Raw genomic sequence first — 14,214 nt, forward strand, 5'->3', positions numbered from 1 at the left:
TTTTAGCTCATCCATTGCATTTGTTTATTTATTTTTTATGCACTTTTCCTGTGCATTATATTTTAAAATAAAAGATTTACAGAACAACAGCAAATTTATGCCACATCCCAAGAAACTAGCTTCAATTCCCACAACACTATGGTAATTGCTCTCTGGGTTTTTCTCAAGAATTCCGTAAAATAGTGGGAAAGATATTTACAGTGTGCTTTGTCAGCTTCATTCCACTGGAAATATTCATTAAATAACTATTAACTGAGTGCCTTCTATGTGACAGGCACTGTGCTAGGCATTTAGAATTAGAGCAGAGAAACAAAAATAAAACCCATGCCCTCACTCAAGGAACTCATATTCTAGTTTAAGTTTAAAATAAGGAATTACATTAGCAAATAAGATTCTAAGAATAAAGAGAAGTTGGCCTCAGGAAAGACTGCATCTAAAAATTCAAATAGCATAACAATTCTGAATCTCAATATTTCTCTCACTTGGCTTAAGATTGTATTTAGGCTCTATTCCCCTTAGACCTCTCTGTAAGTTAGGGGGAATAAACAGAACTAGCTTTACAGTCAAACTCTTCCAGTTTACATCCAAGGGGAAAGACTATCTCCTTTGTATCTATATATGAAAAAATTTCAGGGAAGAGCTCTGATTGGTCACTCTAAGACCATTATTTCATCCATGAGCCAATCACTGAGCCCAAGATAATGATGTAGTCTGATTGGTCAAGCCAGGATCTTACACCCAATCCTGTATTGTAATTGGTAGTCCTACTAAATGGCATGGAGTCAAGGAGGGGAATTTTGAAAAGAAACAGTGCTGAAATCAGAATTGAGTAGTTAGTACTGGGTTGTTGTACCCTCCAACAAGTACACGTAATAGAGATCAGGCTGTGATAAGGCCAATCACAGAAAATAAAACATAAAGCCCTGCAGGGTCCCAGAGAAAGGAATTCTCTAATTGAAGAATCAAGGAAATCTTCACAAATCTGCGTTCACCCTCCTTCACTTCACAGAGTCTGATCTCAAATCTACCTCTATAAGAATCAAACTGATCATCTTATTCAGAGTTTAAGAAACATAGATCTGAGAGGGGCATGAAGGTTACACTGGATGTCCTAACACCCTCTGAACAGGATGAGTGTTGACAGAATCCATAACATTAGTATGATGCTGAGGAAGGTGGCCCCATAATCTGTCTCAGAGAGCAGGCTCAGGGTTTAATAGTCCTTATCTGTTCTACCAGGATTAAAGACTGCTGTCCTTAACCAAGCTGAGATAATGTGAGTTTATAAAACAGTCAATAAAGAACAATGATGCAACCAGAGAGGAAATTCGAGAGCCCAGATGCTCTGCAGTTTAAGCTCTGTGTCCCTAACTCAGGATTTCTGAAGGTCCTTTCTTGCTCTTCATACATAGTTTAATGAGTGTCTAACAGTGAGGTCCTGTTCTCTCCTCTTATGGGCTGCCCTGAAATGTCAAAGCTTCTTCCTGGAATCTTGGACTATGATTTTAAGAAACTATTACAAAATATGGTTATCTCCTTCAGATTCTGCATGTGCATTCACTCACCATATTCTAGAATCAATCTAATTATAATAAATTTAAAACAGGCCCCTACATCAAATTTAAAACAGCTCCCCCCCCACCTTCTCTCTTCACACTCCAATGAAATTCTCTGTGATACACTGCACTTCTGTAACAGAACTTTGAAACATGGCACCAGCCATCTCCTTGGGCAGCCCTGAGATAAGATCAGATCAGATCAGTCGCTCAGTCGTGTCCGACTCTTTGCGACCCCATGAATCACAGCACGCCAGGCCTCCCTGTCCATCACCAACTCCCGGAGTTCACTCAGACTCACGTCCATCGAGTCAGTGATGCCATCCAGCCATCTCATCCTCTGTCGTCCCCTTCTCCTCTTGCCCCCAATGCCTCCTAGCATCAGAGTCTTTTCCAATGAGTCAACTCTTCGCATGAGGTGGCCAAAGTACTGGAGTTTCAGCTTTAGCATCATTCTTTCCAAAGAAATCCCAGGGCTGATCTCCTTCAGAATGGACTGGTTGGATCTCCTTGCAGTCCAAGGGACTCTCAAGAGTCTTCTCCAACACCACAGTTCAAAAGCATCAATTCTTTGGCACTCAGCTTTCTTCACAGTCCAACTCTCACATCCATACATGACCACTGGAAAAACCATAGCCTTGACTAGACGGACCTTTGTTGGCAAAGTAACGTCTCTGCTTTTGAATATGCTATCTAGGTTGGTCATAACTTTCCTTCCAAGGAGTATGTGTCTTTTAATTTCATGGCTGCAGTCACCATCTGCAGTGATTTTGGAGCCCAGAAAAATAAAGTCTGCCACTGTTTCCACTGTTTCCCCATCTATTTGCCATGAAGTGATGGGACCGGATGCCATGATCTTTGTTTTCTGAATGTTGAGCTTTAAGCCAACTTTTTCACTCTCCACTTTCACTTTCATCAAGAGGCTCTTTAGTTCCTCTTCACTTCCTGCCATAAGGGTGGTGTCATCCGCATATCTGAGGTTATTGATATTTCTCCTGGCAATCTTGATTCCAGCTTGTGCTTCTTCCAGTCCAGTGTTTCTCATGATGTACTCTGCATAGAAGTTAAATAAACAGGGTGACAATATACAGCCTTGATGTACTCCTTTTCCTATTTGGAACCAGTCTGTTGTTCCATGTCCAGTTCTAACTGTAGCTTCCTGACCTGCATACAGATTTCTCAAGAGGCAGATCAGGTGGTCTGGTATTCCCATCTCTTTCAGAATTTTCCAGAGTTTATTGTGATCCACACAGTCAAAGGCTTTGGCATAGTCAATAAAGCAGAAATAGATGTTTTTCTGGAACTCTCTTGCTTTTTCCATGATCCAGTGGATGTTGGCAATTTGATCTCTGGTTCCTCTGCCTTTTCTAAAACCAGCTTGAACATCAGGAAGTTCACGGTTCATATATTGCTGAAGCCTGGCTTGAAGAATTTTGAGCATTACTTTACTAGCATGTGAGATGAGTGCAATTGTGCGGTAGTTTGAGCATTCTTTGGCATTGCCTTTCTTTGGGATTGGAATGAAAACTGCCCTTTTCCAGTCCTGTGGCCACTGCTGAGTTTTCCAAATTTGCTGGCATATTGAGGGCAGCACTTTCACAGCATCATCTTTCAGAATTTGGAATAGCTCAACTGGAATTCTATCACCTCCACTAGCTTTGTTAGTAGTGATGCTTTTTAAGGCCCACTTTACTTCACATTCCAGGATGTCTGGCTCTAGGTCAGTGATCACACCATGGTGATTACCTGGGTTGTGAAGATCTTTTTTGTACAGTTCTTCTGTGTATTCTTGCCATCTCTTCTTAATATCTTCTGCTTCTGTTAGGTCCATACCATTTCTGTCCTTTATCGAGCCCATCTTTGCATGAAACGTTCCTTTGGTATCTCTGATTTTCTTGAAGAGATCTCTAGTCTTTCCCATTCTGTTGTTTTCCTCTATTTCTTTGCATTGATCACTGAAGAAGGCTTTCTTATCTCTTCTTGCTAATCTTTGGAACTCTGCATTCAGATGTTTATATCTTTCCTTTTCTCCTGTGCTTCTAGCGTCTCTTCTTTTCACAGCTATTTGTAAGGCCTTCCCAGACAGCCATTTTGCTTTTTTGCATTTCTTTTCCATGGGGATGGTCTTGATCCCTGTCTCTGTACAATGTCATGAACCTTATTCCATAGTTCACCAGGCACTCTATCTATCAGATCTAGGCCCTTAAATCTATTTCTCACTTCCACTGTATAGGGCAGCCCTAAAGGTGATGAATTCCACATCCACCCCACTAATTGTCACCTGTGTGTGTACATATATCTCTCTCTCCAACCCCACTGCTCAATTAAATTTCCTTTGGAACAAAAGACTGTATTCCCCTAATCTTTGATTTCTTAAACTCATATAATCTTAGACCCATAACATAATGCTTTATGTGGAATGGATGCTTGATAAATAATTAACTGATAATTTTCAAATTTTTACATTAAAGAATAAGTAATTCTGCCAAATAGTCACTTATGTTCCCAATAGCTGTATGACTCGGAGAAAACACTTACCATTCCAATGATAACTACATTGTGGGATTAGGTGACCAGAATGGGGGTATAAAGAGAGTGGAGCTGGTTAGAAATAGGCAGGCACACAGTAATTAAAAAACAAGAAGTAAAGTATCAGACATTTCTAAGTTCAAATTTTAGCAAGCTCTTTAAGTTCTTTAGCTCCCAGTTTCCTATTTATGAGATGAATATAAAACATTGCTGTCTAGGTTATTGTAAGGAGTAAGTAAAATGAGGATGTAAAATCAATAGACATGTGTGTAAATGTCTTTTAAAAACAGTGGTGTATGTGTGCTTGTAAATTGTATTTTGAGCTTCTAATCATCTTTTGTGATGGAAGCCTAATCTCAGTTAATTTGGGGTCTCTGTTATCTCCACAGGGTTGCTTTTATTTTGGGGCACCATTCGTGTAGCTCTGAGGTACAAGTTGGTTAGGGGCATGTGTTCCACTTGTCTACACTGAAATAGCTGCATTTTTGCCCTCAGGTCACTGCTGCTGCTGCTGCTGCTGTTGCTGCTGCTGCTAAGTCGCTTCAGTCCTGTCCGACTCTGTGCGACCCCATAGACGGCAGCCCACCAGGCTCCCCTGTCCCTGGGATTCTCCAGGCAAGAACACTGGAGTGGGTTGCCATTTCCTTCTCCAATGCAGGAAAGTGAAAAGTGAAAGTGAAGTCGCTCCGTCGTATCGGACTCTTAGCGACCCCATGGACTGCAGCCCACCAGGCTCCTCCATCCATAGGATTTTCCAGGCAAGAGTACTGGAGTGGGGTGCCATTGCCTTCTCCACAGGTCACTGCTGATACCATTCAAATTCACATCAGAACTTCTTAGTTCTATGGATTATCTGGTAGTTCTGTGCCCTGGCTAGAAAATTTATGTGAGAAGATCTATACTCCAGTTTGCCATGCCTAGTAGCCATCCCCTTTCTAGGATATTGTTGCCTGAAGAAAATACAGAACCTCTCCAAGTAGTAGGGTTTTGTCCCTCCCAAATTACTATCAGAGGAACAATAAGCAAAACCTTCTCTCTGAGACCCACCAAACTCTTCTCTCACTATCTCTCCTGCTCCTACCTTCTTCCAAGCTGGAAAAATTTTCTATGTGGGAAAAGTTCTACTCTTCTCAAAGTCCACTTCTCCCAAATATTTCACCTTTACCTGAAGTGATCTCAGATTTCCTAAAGTCAGAAATACTCCCTGTTTTCCTCTTTCTGCTTTTCTCTTCCCTCCTGAAGATGGTGGAATTGAAGGAGGGATGCAGGAACACAGGCAGAGTGAAAGCACGGGGAAAACATTGGGAGGAAAATCCATCCAGCAAGTGAATTATTGTTACTAGTTCAGCAAAAGATGGGGCTGAAAAAGTATTTCAGATACTTGAATACTTTAGCTGTTTTTTGAATAATTGCCTCATAGTTTTTGAAGGGTGTCCCAAGTTGGAAACACTATTTTAACAAAATTATTGCCAAATAAAAGTTCACAGTTGTTACATGGCTGAAAAACATGTTTTCCAGAAAGAAGAAAGCAGAGTTTGCCCTCCAAGCACTCCTATCTCCCTCCTACTTTGTTCTCTTCTTTCTCATATACTGAAAAATCCCTTTCTTCAGGAATTTGTTTTCTCCATCCTCCACAGAGATCCATACAGATCTTCCCCCCTCACAGTACCACATGGCAATAGATTCCATTGACCACAAACCCCATTCTCCCTCACTCTCATATCCAAACTGAAGGCTTCAGTGACTCAACACTCCAAAGGATATGATTTTAAAGGAAAGTAAGGAAAGGAATCAATAGGAATCACTAGCAGATAGATAAGTAGGCTTATCTTATCTATCTAAAGTATGAAATACCTAACAGCTACAGAATACACATTCATTTTAAGCACATCATTGACAAAAACAGCTAATATTGGGACATATTTAAGTCTCAAATTTTAAAGGAATGAAATAATACAGATTATATTTATAACCACATTATAATTAAATTTAATATCAAAACAAAAGTAACTAATAAAAACACTATATACTTTGGAAATTAAATACCTCTTGTTATACCAATATGTCAAAGGAAAAATCATAATTTAAAAAATTTTAATGAACTTTTATTGAATATGTGTGTGCTTAGTCACTCAGTCATGTCTGATTCTTTGCAACCCCATGGACTGTAGCCCCCTAAGCTCCTTTGTCCATGGGGATTCTCCTAGGCAAGAATACTGGAGTGGATTGCCAAGCCCTCCTCGAGGGGATCTTCCCAACCCAGGGATTAAACCCAGGTCTCCTGCATTGCAGGCAAATTCTCTACCATCTGAGCCACCAGGGAAGCCTTTTTGTTGACTAGTAACAAAAAAAAAGATACTACACAGCAAAACATGTGTGCTACAAATAATGTAGAAATTGGAGGAAATGTACAGATTTAATAATAATGTGTGAAAACTAACATACATCCTTCTGACACAGATCATTCTTTAAAGAAGGACTTGCTGTCCAGCTGTGAGGAAAACAGTCAGCAGACAGTCTTCATCTGTCAGCTCCTGTAGGGTCCACCTCAGCTGCAGAGAGCCCTTACCAACCATAAGGCCAGGCCCACATCTAATACCTAGGTGAAGTAGGGGTTGACCAGAACAGCCCAATGTTGAAACTCCAACACTATATTCAAAGACAGTACTCTGAAGGACAATATTTGCTCTAGAGCTCCCCACCAAGTTGGCTCAGGCTTACAGAGCCTGCGTCACAGTTTGGCACTGCTTCTGCTCTCATTCTACTTTTTCCCATTTCGCACTACAAACTTCATCTCAGTGTATGAGTCAAGTGAATCCAATCTGCGATATCATTGCAAAAAAACGAGAAAAAGGAAAGCACACTAAACTGATAAAAGTTATAGAAGAAAATAATAAAAATTTGACTAGAAATTATTGACGAAAGCAGACAGTCAATAGGGATGATCAAGTCTTTATAAAAGATTAATAAAAAAATTTTAAATGACCAGTAAAGCTTACAGGAAAAAACAGAGAAGAGGCACAATTAGTCAACACAAGGAATGGAGAAAGAAATATCATCTCAGATGCTCAAAACATTAAATGGATGATAAGAGGATATTAAATCACCCTTATGTGAATATTTTTTTAAAATACAACAAATGTACACAGTTCAAGAAAAAGATAACTTAACCAAACAAAACCAAGAAGGATTTTAAAATTTCAACAGCCCTATAGCCATTAAAGTGAATGAGTCAGTAATATTCAAAATTTTCTCCGAAAACTCAAGCCATAATAAGTGACTAGCCATGGAAATCTATAAATTCTTTAAAAAATAATTTAAATGTTTACATAGTAAGTAGAGAAGAGGAATGAAAAAGTAGAGAAAGTGGGGGAGCACTTCTCAACTCATTTTCTGGGGCCAGCATAGATTGGATATGAAAGTACAAGAACAGTGTAAGAAGAAAAGTTGCAGATAATTTTTACTAATTAATATTTATGCAAATATCTTAAAGTGTTAACAAAGCAAACTCATTAATCTATCAAAAAAACTGGTTTATTTATTTTTTTTTCAAGGTCTATCTATGTTGTAATCTGTGTTAGAATTTGCTTCCTTTTTATTTTATTTTATTTTTTTTTATGTTAATAAACTTCTGTTTGATTTTGTCCTGCTATTCTGTCATTTCTTACAGAGATCCTCAGCTAAGAACTCAGAAGGGTAAAGGGAAATGAGCCTCTATGTCACCCTAAGTCAGCTTCAATAATTGCCATAGTGAGCAGTCTTTTTTTTGGGGGGATGAAATGTCCTATAGCTATCAATTAGGTCTAACTGGTCTATTGTATCGTTTAAAGTTTGTGTTTCCTTGTTAATTTTCTGTTTAGTTGATCTATCCATAGGTGTGAGTGGGGTATTAAAGTCTCCCACTATTATTGTGTTATTGTTAATTTCTCCTTTCATACTTGTTAGCATTTGTCTTACATACTGCGGTGCTCCCATGTTGGGTGCATATATATTTATAATTGTTATATCTTCTTCTTGGATTGATCCTTTGATCATTATGTAGTGACCTTCTTTGTCTCTTTTCACAGCCTTTGTTTTAAAGTCTAATTTATCTGATACGAGTATTGTGACTCCTGCTTTCTTTTGGTCCCAATTTGCATGGAAAATCTTTTTCCAGCCCTTCACTTTCAGTCTGTATGTGTCCCCTGTTTTGAGGTGGGTCTCTTGTAGACAACATATGTAGGGGTCTTGTTTTTGTATCCATTCAGCCAGTCTTTGTCTTTTGGTTGGGGCATTCAACCCATTTACGTTTAAGGTAATTACTGATAAGTATGATCCCGTTGCCATTTACTTTATTGTTTTGGGTTCGAGTTTATACACCATTTTTGTGTTTCCTGTCTAGAGAATATCCTTTAGTATTTGTTGGAGAGCTGGTTTGGTGGTGCAGAATTCTCTCAGCTTTTGCTTGTCTGAAAAGCTTTTGATTTCTCCTTCATACTTGAATGAGATCCTTGCTGGGTACAATAATCTGGGCTGTAGGTTATTTTCTTTCATCATTTTAAGTATGTCTTGCCATTCCCTCCTGGCTTGAAGAGTTTCTATTGAAAGATCAGCTGTTATCCTTATGGGAATTCCCTTGTGTGTTATTTGTTGTTTTTCCCTTGCTGCTTTTAATATTTGTTCTTTGTGTTTGATCTTTGTTAATTTAATTAATATGTGTCTTGGGGTGTTTCGCCTTGGGTTTATCCTGTTTGGGACTCTCTGGGTTTCTTGGACTTGGGTGATTATTTCCTTCCCCATTTTAGGGAAGTTTTCAACTATTATCTCCTCAAGTATTTTCTCATGGTCTTTCTTTTTGTCTTCTTCTTCTGGGACCCCTATGATTCGAATGTTGTAACGTTTAATATTGTCCTGGAGGTCTCTGAGATTGTCCTCATTTCTTTTAATTCGTTTTTCTTTTATCCTCTCTGATTCATTTATTTCTACCATTCTATCTTCTAATTCACTAATCCTATCTTCTGCCTCTGTTATTCTACTATTTGTTACCTCCAGAGTGTTTTTAATTTCATTTATTGCATTATTCATTATATATTGACTCTTTTTTATTTCTTCTAGGTCCTTGTTAAACCTTTCTTGCATCTTCTCAATCCTTGTCTCCAGGCTATTTATCTGTGATTCCATTTTAATTTCAAGATTTTGGATCAATTTCACTATCATTATTTGGAATTCTTTATCAGGTAGATTCCCTATCTCTTCCTCTTTTGTTTGGTTTGGTGGGCATTTATCCTGTTCCTTTATCTGCTGGGTATTCCTCTGTCTCTTCATCTTGTTTAAATTGCTGAGTTTGGGAATCCTTTCTGTATTCTGGCAGTTTGTGGAGTTCTCTTTATTGTGGCGTTTCCTCGCTGTGTGTGGGTTTGTACAGGTGGCTTGTCAAGGTTTCCTGGTTAGGGAAGCTTGTGTCGGTGTTCTGGTGGGTGGAGCTGTATTTCTTCTCTTTGTTCAGTCGCGCTGAATACCAAATCAGTTTATGAAAACAGCTTTATTTAGAATTTAGAACAAATCACCAGAAAATAAAATTTTAAAGAAGATACCATTGACAATAGCATCAAATGTAAAAACATGCTAAATATATATGTGTAGTACCTTTAATATATATTTATATATACATATATTCATATATGTAAACTGCATTAACATATTAATATAAGTATTTGCATATATATACACATAAGCTTGGGAGAAGGAAATGGCAACCCACCCCAGTACTCTTGCCTGGAGAATCTCATGGACAGAGGAGCCTGGTGGGCCATAGTCCATGGGGTCGCAGAGAGTTGGACATGACTGAAGTGAGTAAGCACGCATAGCATGCATACATAAGCTTTGCTGAAATGTATTGAGAGAGATATTAATAGATTGAAACATCATTAAAAATGTCAATTATATTCAAATTGATTTATAGATTTAATTCAGTCCCATCCAATATGCTTGTCAGATTACTTTTACAAAATTTGAACAGTATATTCTAAAATATATTGAAGTATTAGGTTGGCCAGAAAGTTCATTCTATTTTTTCCATAACACCTTACAAACAACACCTTACAAACCAAACAAACATTTTGGCCAACTTCATACAAGGAGACAGAAAATAACCAAGACACTTTTAAAGAAGAAAAATAAGTTGGAAGGGCTTTCTCTACTGTATGTTAGAATTATTTTTAAACTATGGTAAGAATGGATAGACAAATAAAGGGCAGAGAATAGACTTATTCATAATAGATACTGGATATATGACAGAGATGTCATTGTGAAAGGGAAAAATGACAGCATTACAAGAAATAATTCTTAGATAATTGGATATTCACACAGAAGGAAATTAAGATGAACTATTATTTCCTCATACATACACAACCATCAAGTTCAGGTAGTTTAAAGATTTAAATTTAAAAGGAAAAGTCATAAGGATTTTTTTAAAGATAATTCTTCAGAAGTTCTAGTTAAAAATAATTCCTTAATAAGACACAAAAAGTACTATCCATAAATGAAAACTTTCAACTGCATTAATGTTAAAATTTAAGTTTGCAAATATACTGTATTCAATACAAGTTCAGATTGGTAAAAGGTATTTGCAGTAAAAAAATTACTATAAAAAAGATTTCTATATATTAATAAGAAATAAGCCATCCATTTTTAATGGGAAAATAGATTGAATAATAGTTTCAAGGGATAAGATATGATAGAGTGTCTGAAGAACTATGGACAGAGGTTTGTAATATTGTACAGGAGACAGTGATCAAAACCATTCCCAAGAAGAAGAAATGCAAAAAGGCAAAATTGTTGTCTGAGAAAGCCTTACAAATAGCTGAAAAAAGAAAAGTTAAAGGCAAAGGAGAAAAGGAAAGATATATCCATCTGAATGCAGAGTTCCAAAGAAAAGCAAGGAGACATAAGAAAGCCTTCCTCAGTGATCAATACAAAGAAATAGAGGAAAACAACAGAATGGGAAAAATATAGATACCAAGGGAATATTTCATGAAAAGATGGGCACAGTAAAGGACAAAAATGGTATGGACCTAACAGATGCAGAAGATATTAAGAAGAGGTGGCAAGAATACACAGAAGAACTGTACAAAAAAGATCTTCATGACCCAGATAACCACAATGGTGTGCTCACTCACCTAGAGCCAGACGTGCTAGAATGTGAAGTCAAGTGGGCCTTAGGAAGTATCACTATGAACAAAGCTTGTGAAGGTGATGGAATTCCAGCTGAGCTATTTCAAATCCTAAAAGATGATGCTGCAAAAGTGCTGTGCTCAGTATGCCAGCAAATTTGAAAACTCAGTAGTGGCCACAGAACTGGAAAAGGTCAATTTTCATTCCAATCCCAAAGAAAGGCAATGCCAAAGAATGTTCAAACTACCACACAATTGCATTCATCTCACATGCTAGCAAAGTAATGCTCAAATTCTCCAAGCCAGGCTTTAACAGTACATGAACCAAGAACTTCCAGATGTTCTGAATTTAGAAAAGGGAGAGAAACTAGAGATCAAATTGCCAATATCCACTGGATCATAGAAAAAGCAAGAGAATTCCAAAAAACATCTACTTCCACCTCATTGACTATGCTAACGCCTTTGACTGTGTGGATCACAACAAACTGTGGAATATTCTTAGAGATGGGAATACCAGATCACCTTACCTACTTCCTAACAAATCTGTATGCAGGTCAGGAAGCAACAGTTAGAACTGGATATGGAACAACAAACTGGTTACAAATTGAGAAAGGGGTATGTCAAGGCTGTATATTGTCACCTTGCTTATTTAACTTATATGCGGAGTACATCATGCAAAATTGCTGGACTGGATGAACCACAAGCTGGAATCAAGATTGCCGGGAGAAATATCAATAACCTCAGATATACAGATGACCCCACCATTATGGCAGAAAGTGAAGAGGAACTAAAGAGGCTCTTGATGAAGGTGAAAGAGGAGAGTTCAAAAGCTGACTTAAAACTCAACATTCAAAAAACTAAAATTCATGGCAAATAGATGGGGAAACATGGAAGTAGTCACAGACTTTCTTTCCTTGGGTTCCCAAATCACTGCAGATGGTGACTGCAGCCATGAAATTAAAAGATGTTTGTTCCCTGGAAGAAAAGCTATGACAAACCTAGACAGCATATTAGAAAGCAGAGATATTACTTTACCGATGAAGGTCCATCTAGTCAAAGCTATTGTTTTTCCAGTAGTCATGTATGGATGTGAGAGTTGGACTATAAAGAAAGCTAAGTGCCAAAGAATTGATCCTTTTGAACTGTAGTGTTTCAGAAGACTCTTGAGAGTCCCTTTGACTGCAAAGAGAACAAACCAGCCAACTCTAAAGGAAATCAGTCCTGAATATTCATTGGAAGGACTGATGCTGAAGCTGAATCTCCAGTACTTTGGCCAACTGATGTGAAGAACTGAGTCACCAGAAAAGACCCTGTGGCTGAGAAAGATTGAAGGCAGGAGGAGAAGGGTATGACAGAGGATGAGATGCTTGGATAGCATCACCAACTCTATGAACATGAGTTTGAGCAAGCTCTAGGAGTGGTGATGGACAGGGAAGCCTGGTGTGCTGCAGTCCATGGGGTCACAAAGAGTTAGACATGACTGAGTAACAACTGTACTGAGATTGAATAATCACTTATATAGAAAGACTTTAACTAGTCAACATACATCAAAAGCATAGTTTCATGTGTAATCAGGATAATAAATACTAAAACTACAATGAAATAGCATTACACACTCACTATCTTGGGAAAGGGTAAAATGTCTGACACTATCAACTGTTGGTGAGGATACTGAGAAAAGGAACACACTAAATATAGTTAATGAAAAGGAAAACATTTAGTATTATCTAGTAAATTAAAGATATGTATTTATGACCCAGCAATTCCACCCCAGGAATATACCGTATAGCAACTCTTACAAAAATGTGTGCCTAGATATTTGTACAGATATGTTAATAGAAACATTACTCATAATAGCTATAAACTAGAAGCAGGTCAAATGTCCATTTAGAGAAGAATGGATAAGTGAACTGTGATATATTCATAAAATAAAACATTATACAGTAGTAAAAATGAACAATTAGCTACAACTAACATTATGGATGAATCTCATACACATGAGTAAAATAAGTAAGATATGTATATAAGATTTACATACAACATTATTCTATTCTTCTAAAACTGAAAAACAGTAAAAATTACATTATTTAGTCATTCATGCATAATTATTTTTCAATTTTTATACATTAGAGTATATACCACAGCCTTAAAAATCAATGACAATAAATGAAAGATAAAGAAATAAAAGTAATAGTTGCAATAACTTTTTAAGAAGGATATCTTTAAAAATAACAAATATATCAAATCACTACACTGTACACCTTAAGCTTACACATTGTTATGTTACAATTACAATTTCAATAAAGCTGGGGAAAAAACATAAATACATTAAAGAAAAAATAACATTACAAGGAAAAAAATACTCCTGGCCCACTTGAAAATAATAAAAGCACTTAATTTTTTTTAAAAGGAGAAAGAGAGCCTAATAGTACAGAAGGTAAATCAAAGGAACTATTGTTTTAAGAGAAATATAGATTTAAAAGTTAATTCAAGATCAGTATTTCCAGAGGAATTAAAGATACATGAGATTAAGGGGATGGATAACAGCATGTGATCCTTAAGAAAGCAAAAAGTCATGAAATCAGGACAGAACATAAGGAAAGAATGGATGCAGATAAAAGCAATTTTGTAAATGACAGGCCAACCATCTGATGGCTCCGTTTTCTCTGAGGTAGAGAGATGGGGCTCCAAAAACTAGCCTTCTTGGCAAAAGGAAGCTGACAGCACTTTTCCTCTCTGCTCGTTCAGCTCACCAGGTTGAAGCTTCTTGTTGCTACAAAGCCAAGAGCAGCAGCTATGCAGATGATGCCCAGCACTGATGCCAGAGTGTCCGCCAATGCCAATGTTATGGGTATCTTTGCACAGCCAAGAACTCAGGAGCTATCTCTCATAGGAGTCAAAGCTGCAGAAGATGGCTGAACTCAAAGCCCACGCAGATTTTAGCTTCCCCCAGTTAAAACGATCAAGCTCATCAAATC

This window comes from Bos grunniens, chromosome 2 (assembly GCF_055505025.1).
Source record: "Bos grunniens cultivar Pamir isolate PY7600 chromosome 2, Bosgru_T2T1.0, whole genome shotgun sequence".
In the NCBI taxonomy this organism is placed as follows: Eukaryota; Metazoa; Chordata; class Mammalia; order Artiodactyla; family Bovidae; genus Bos; species Bos grunniens.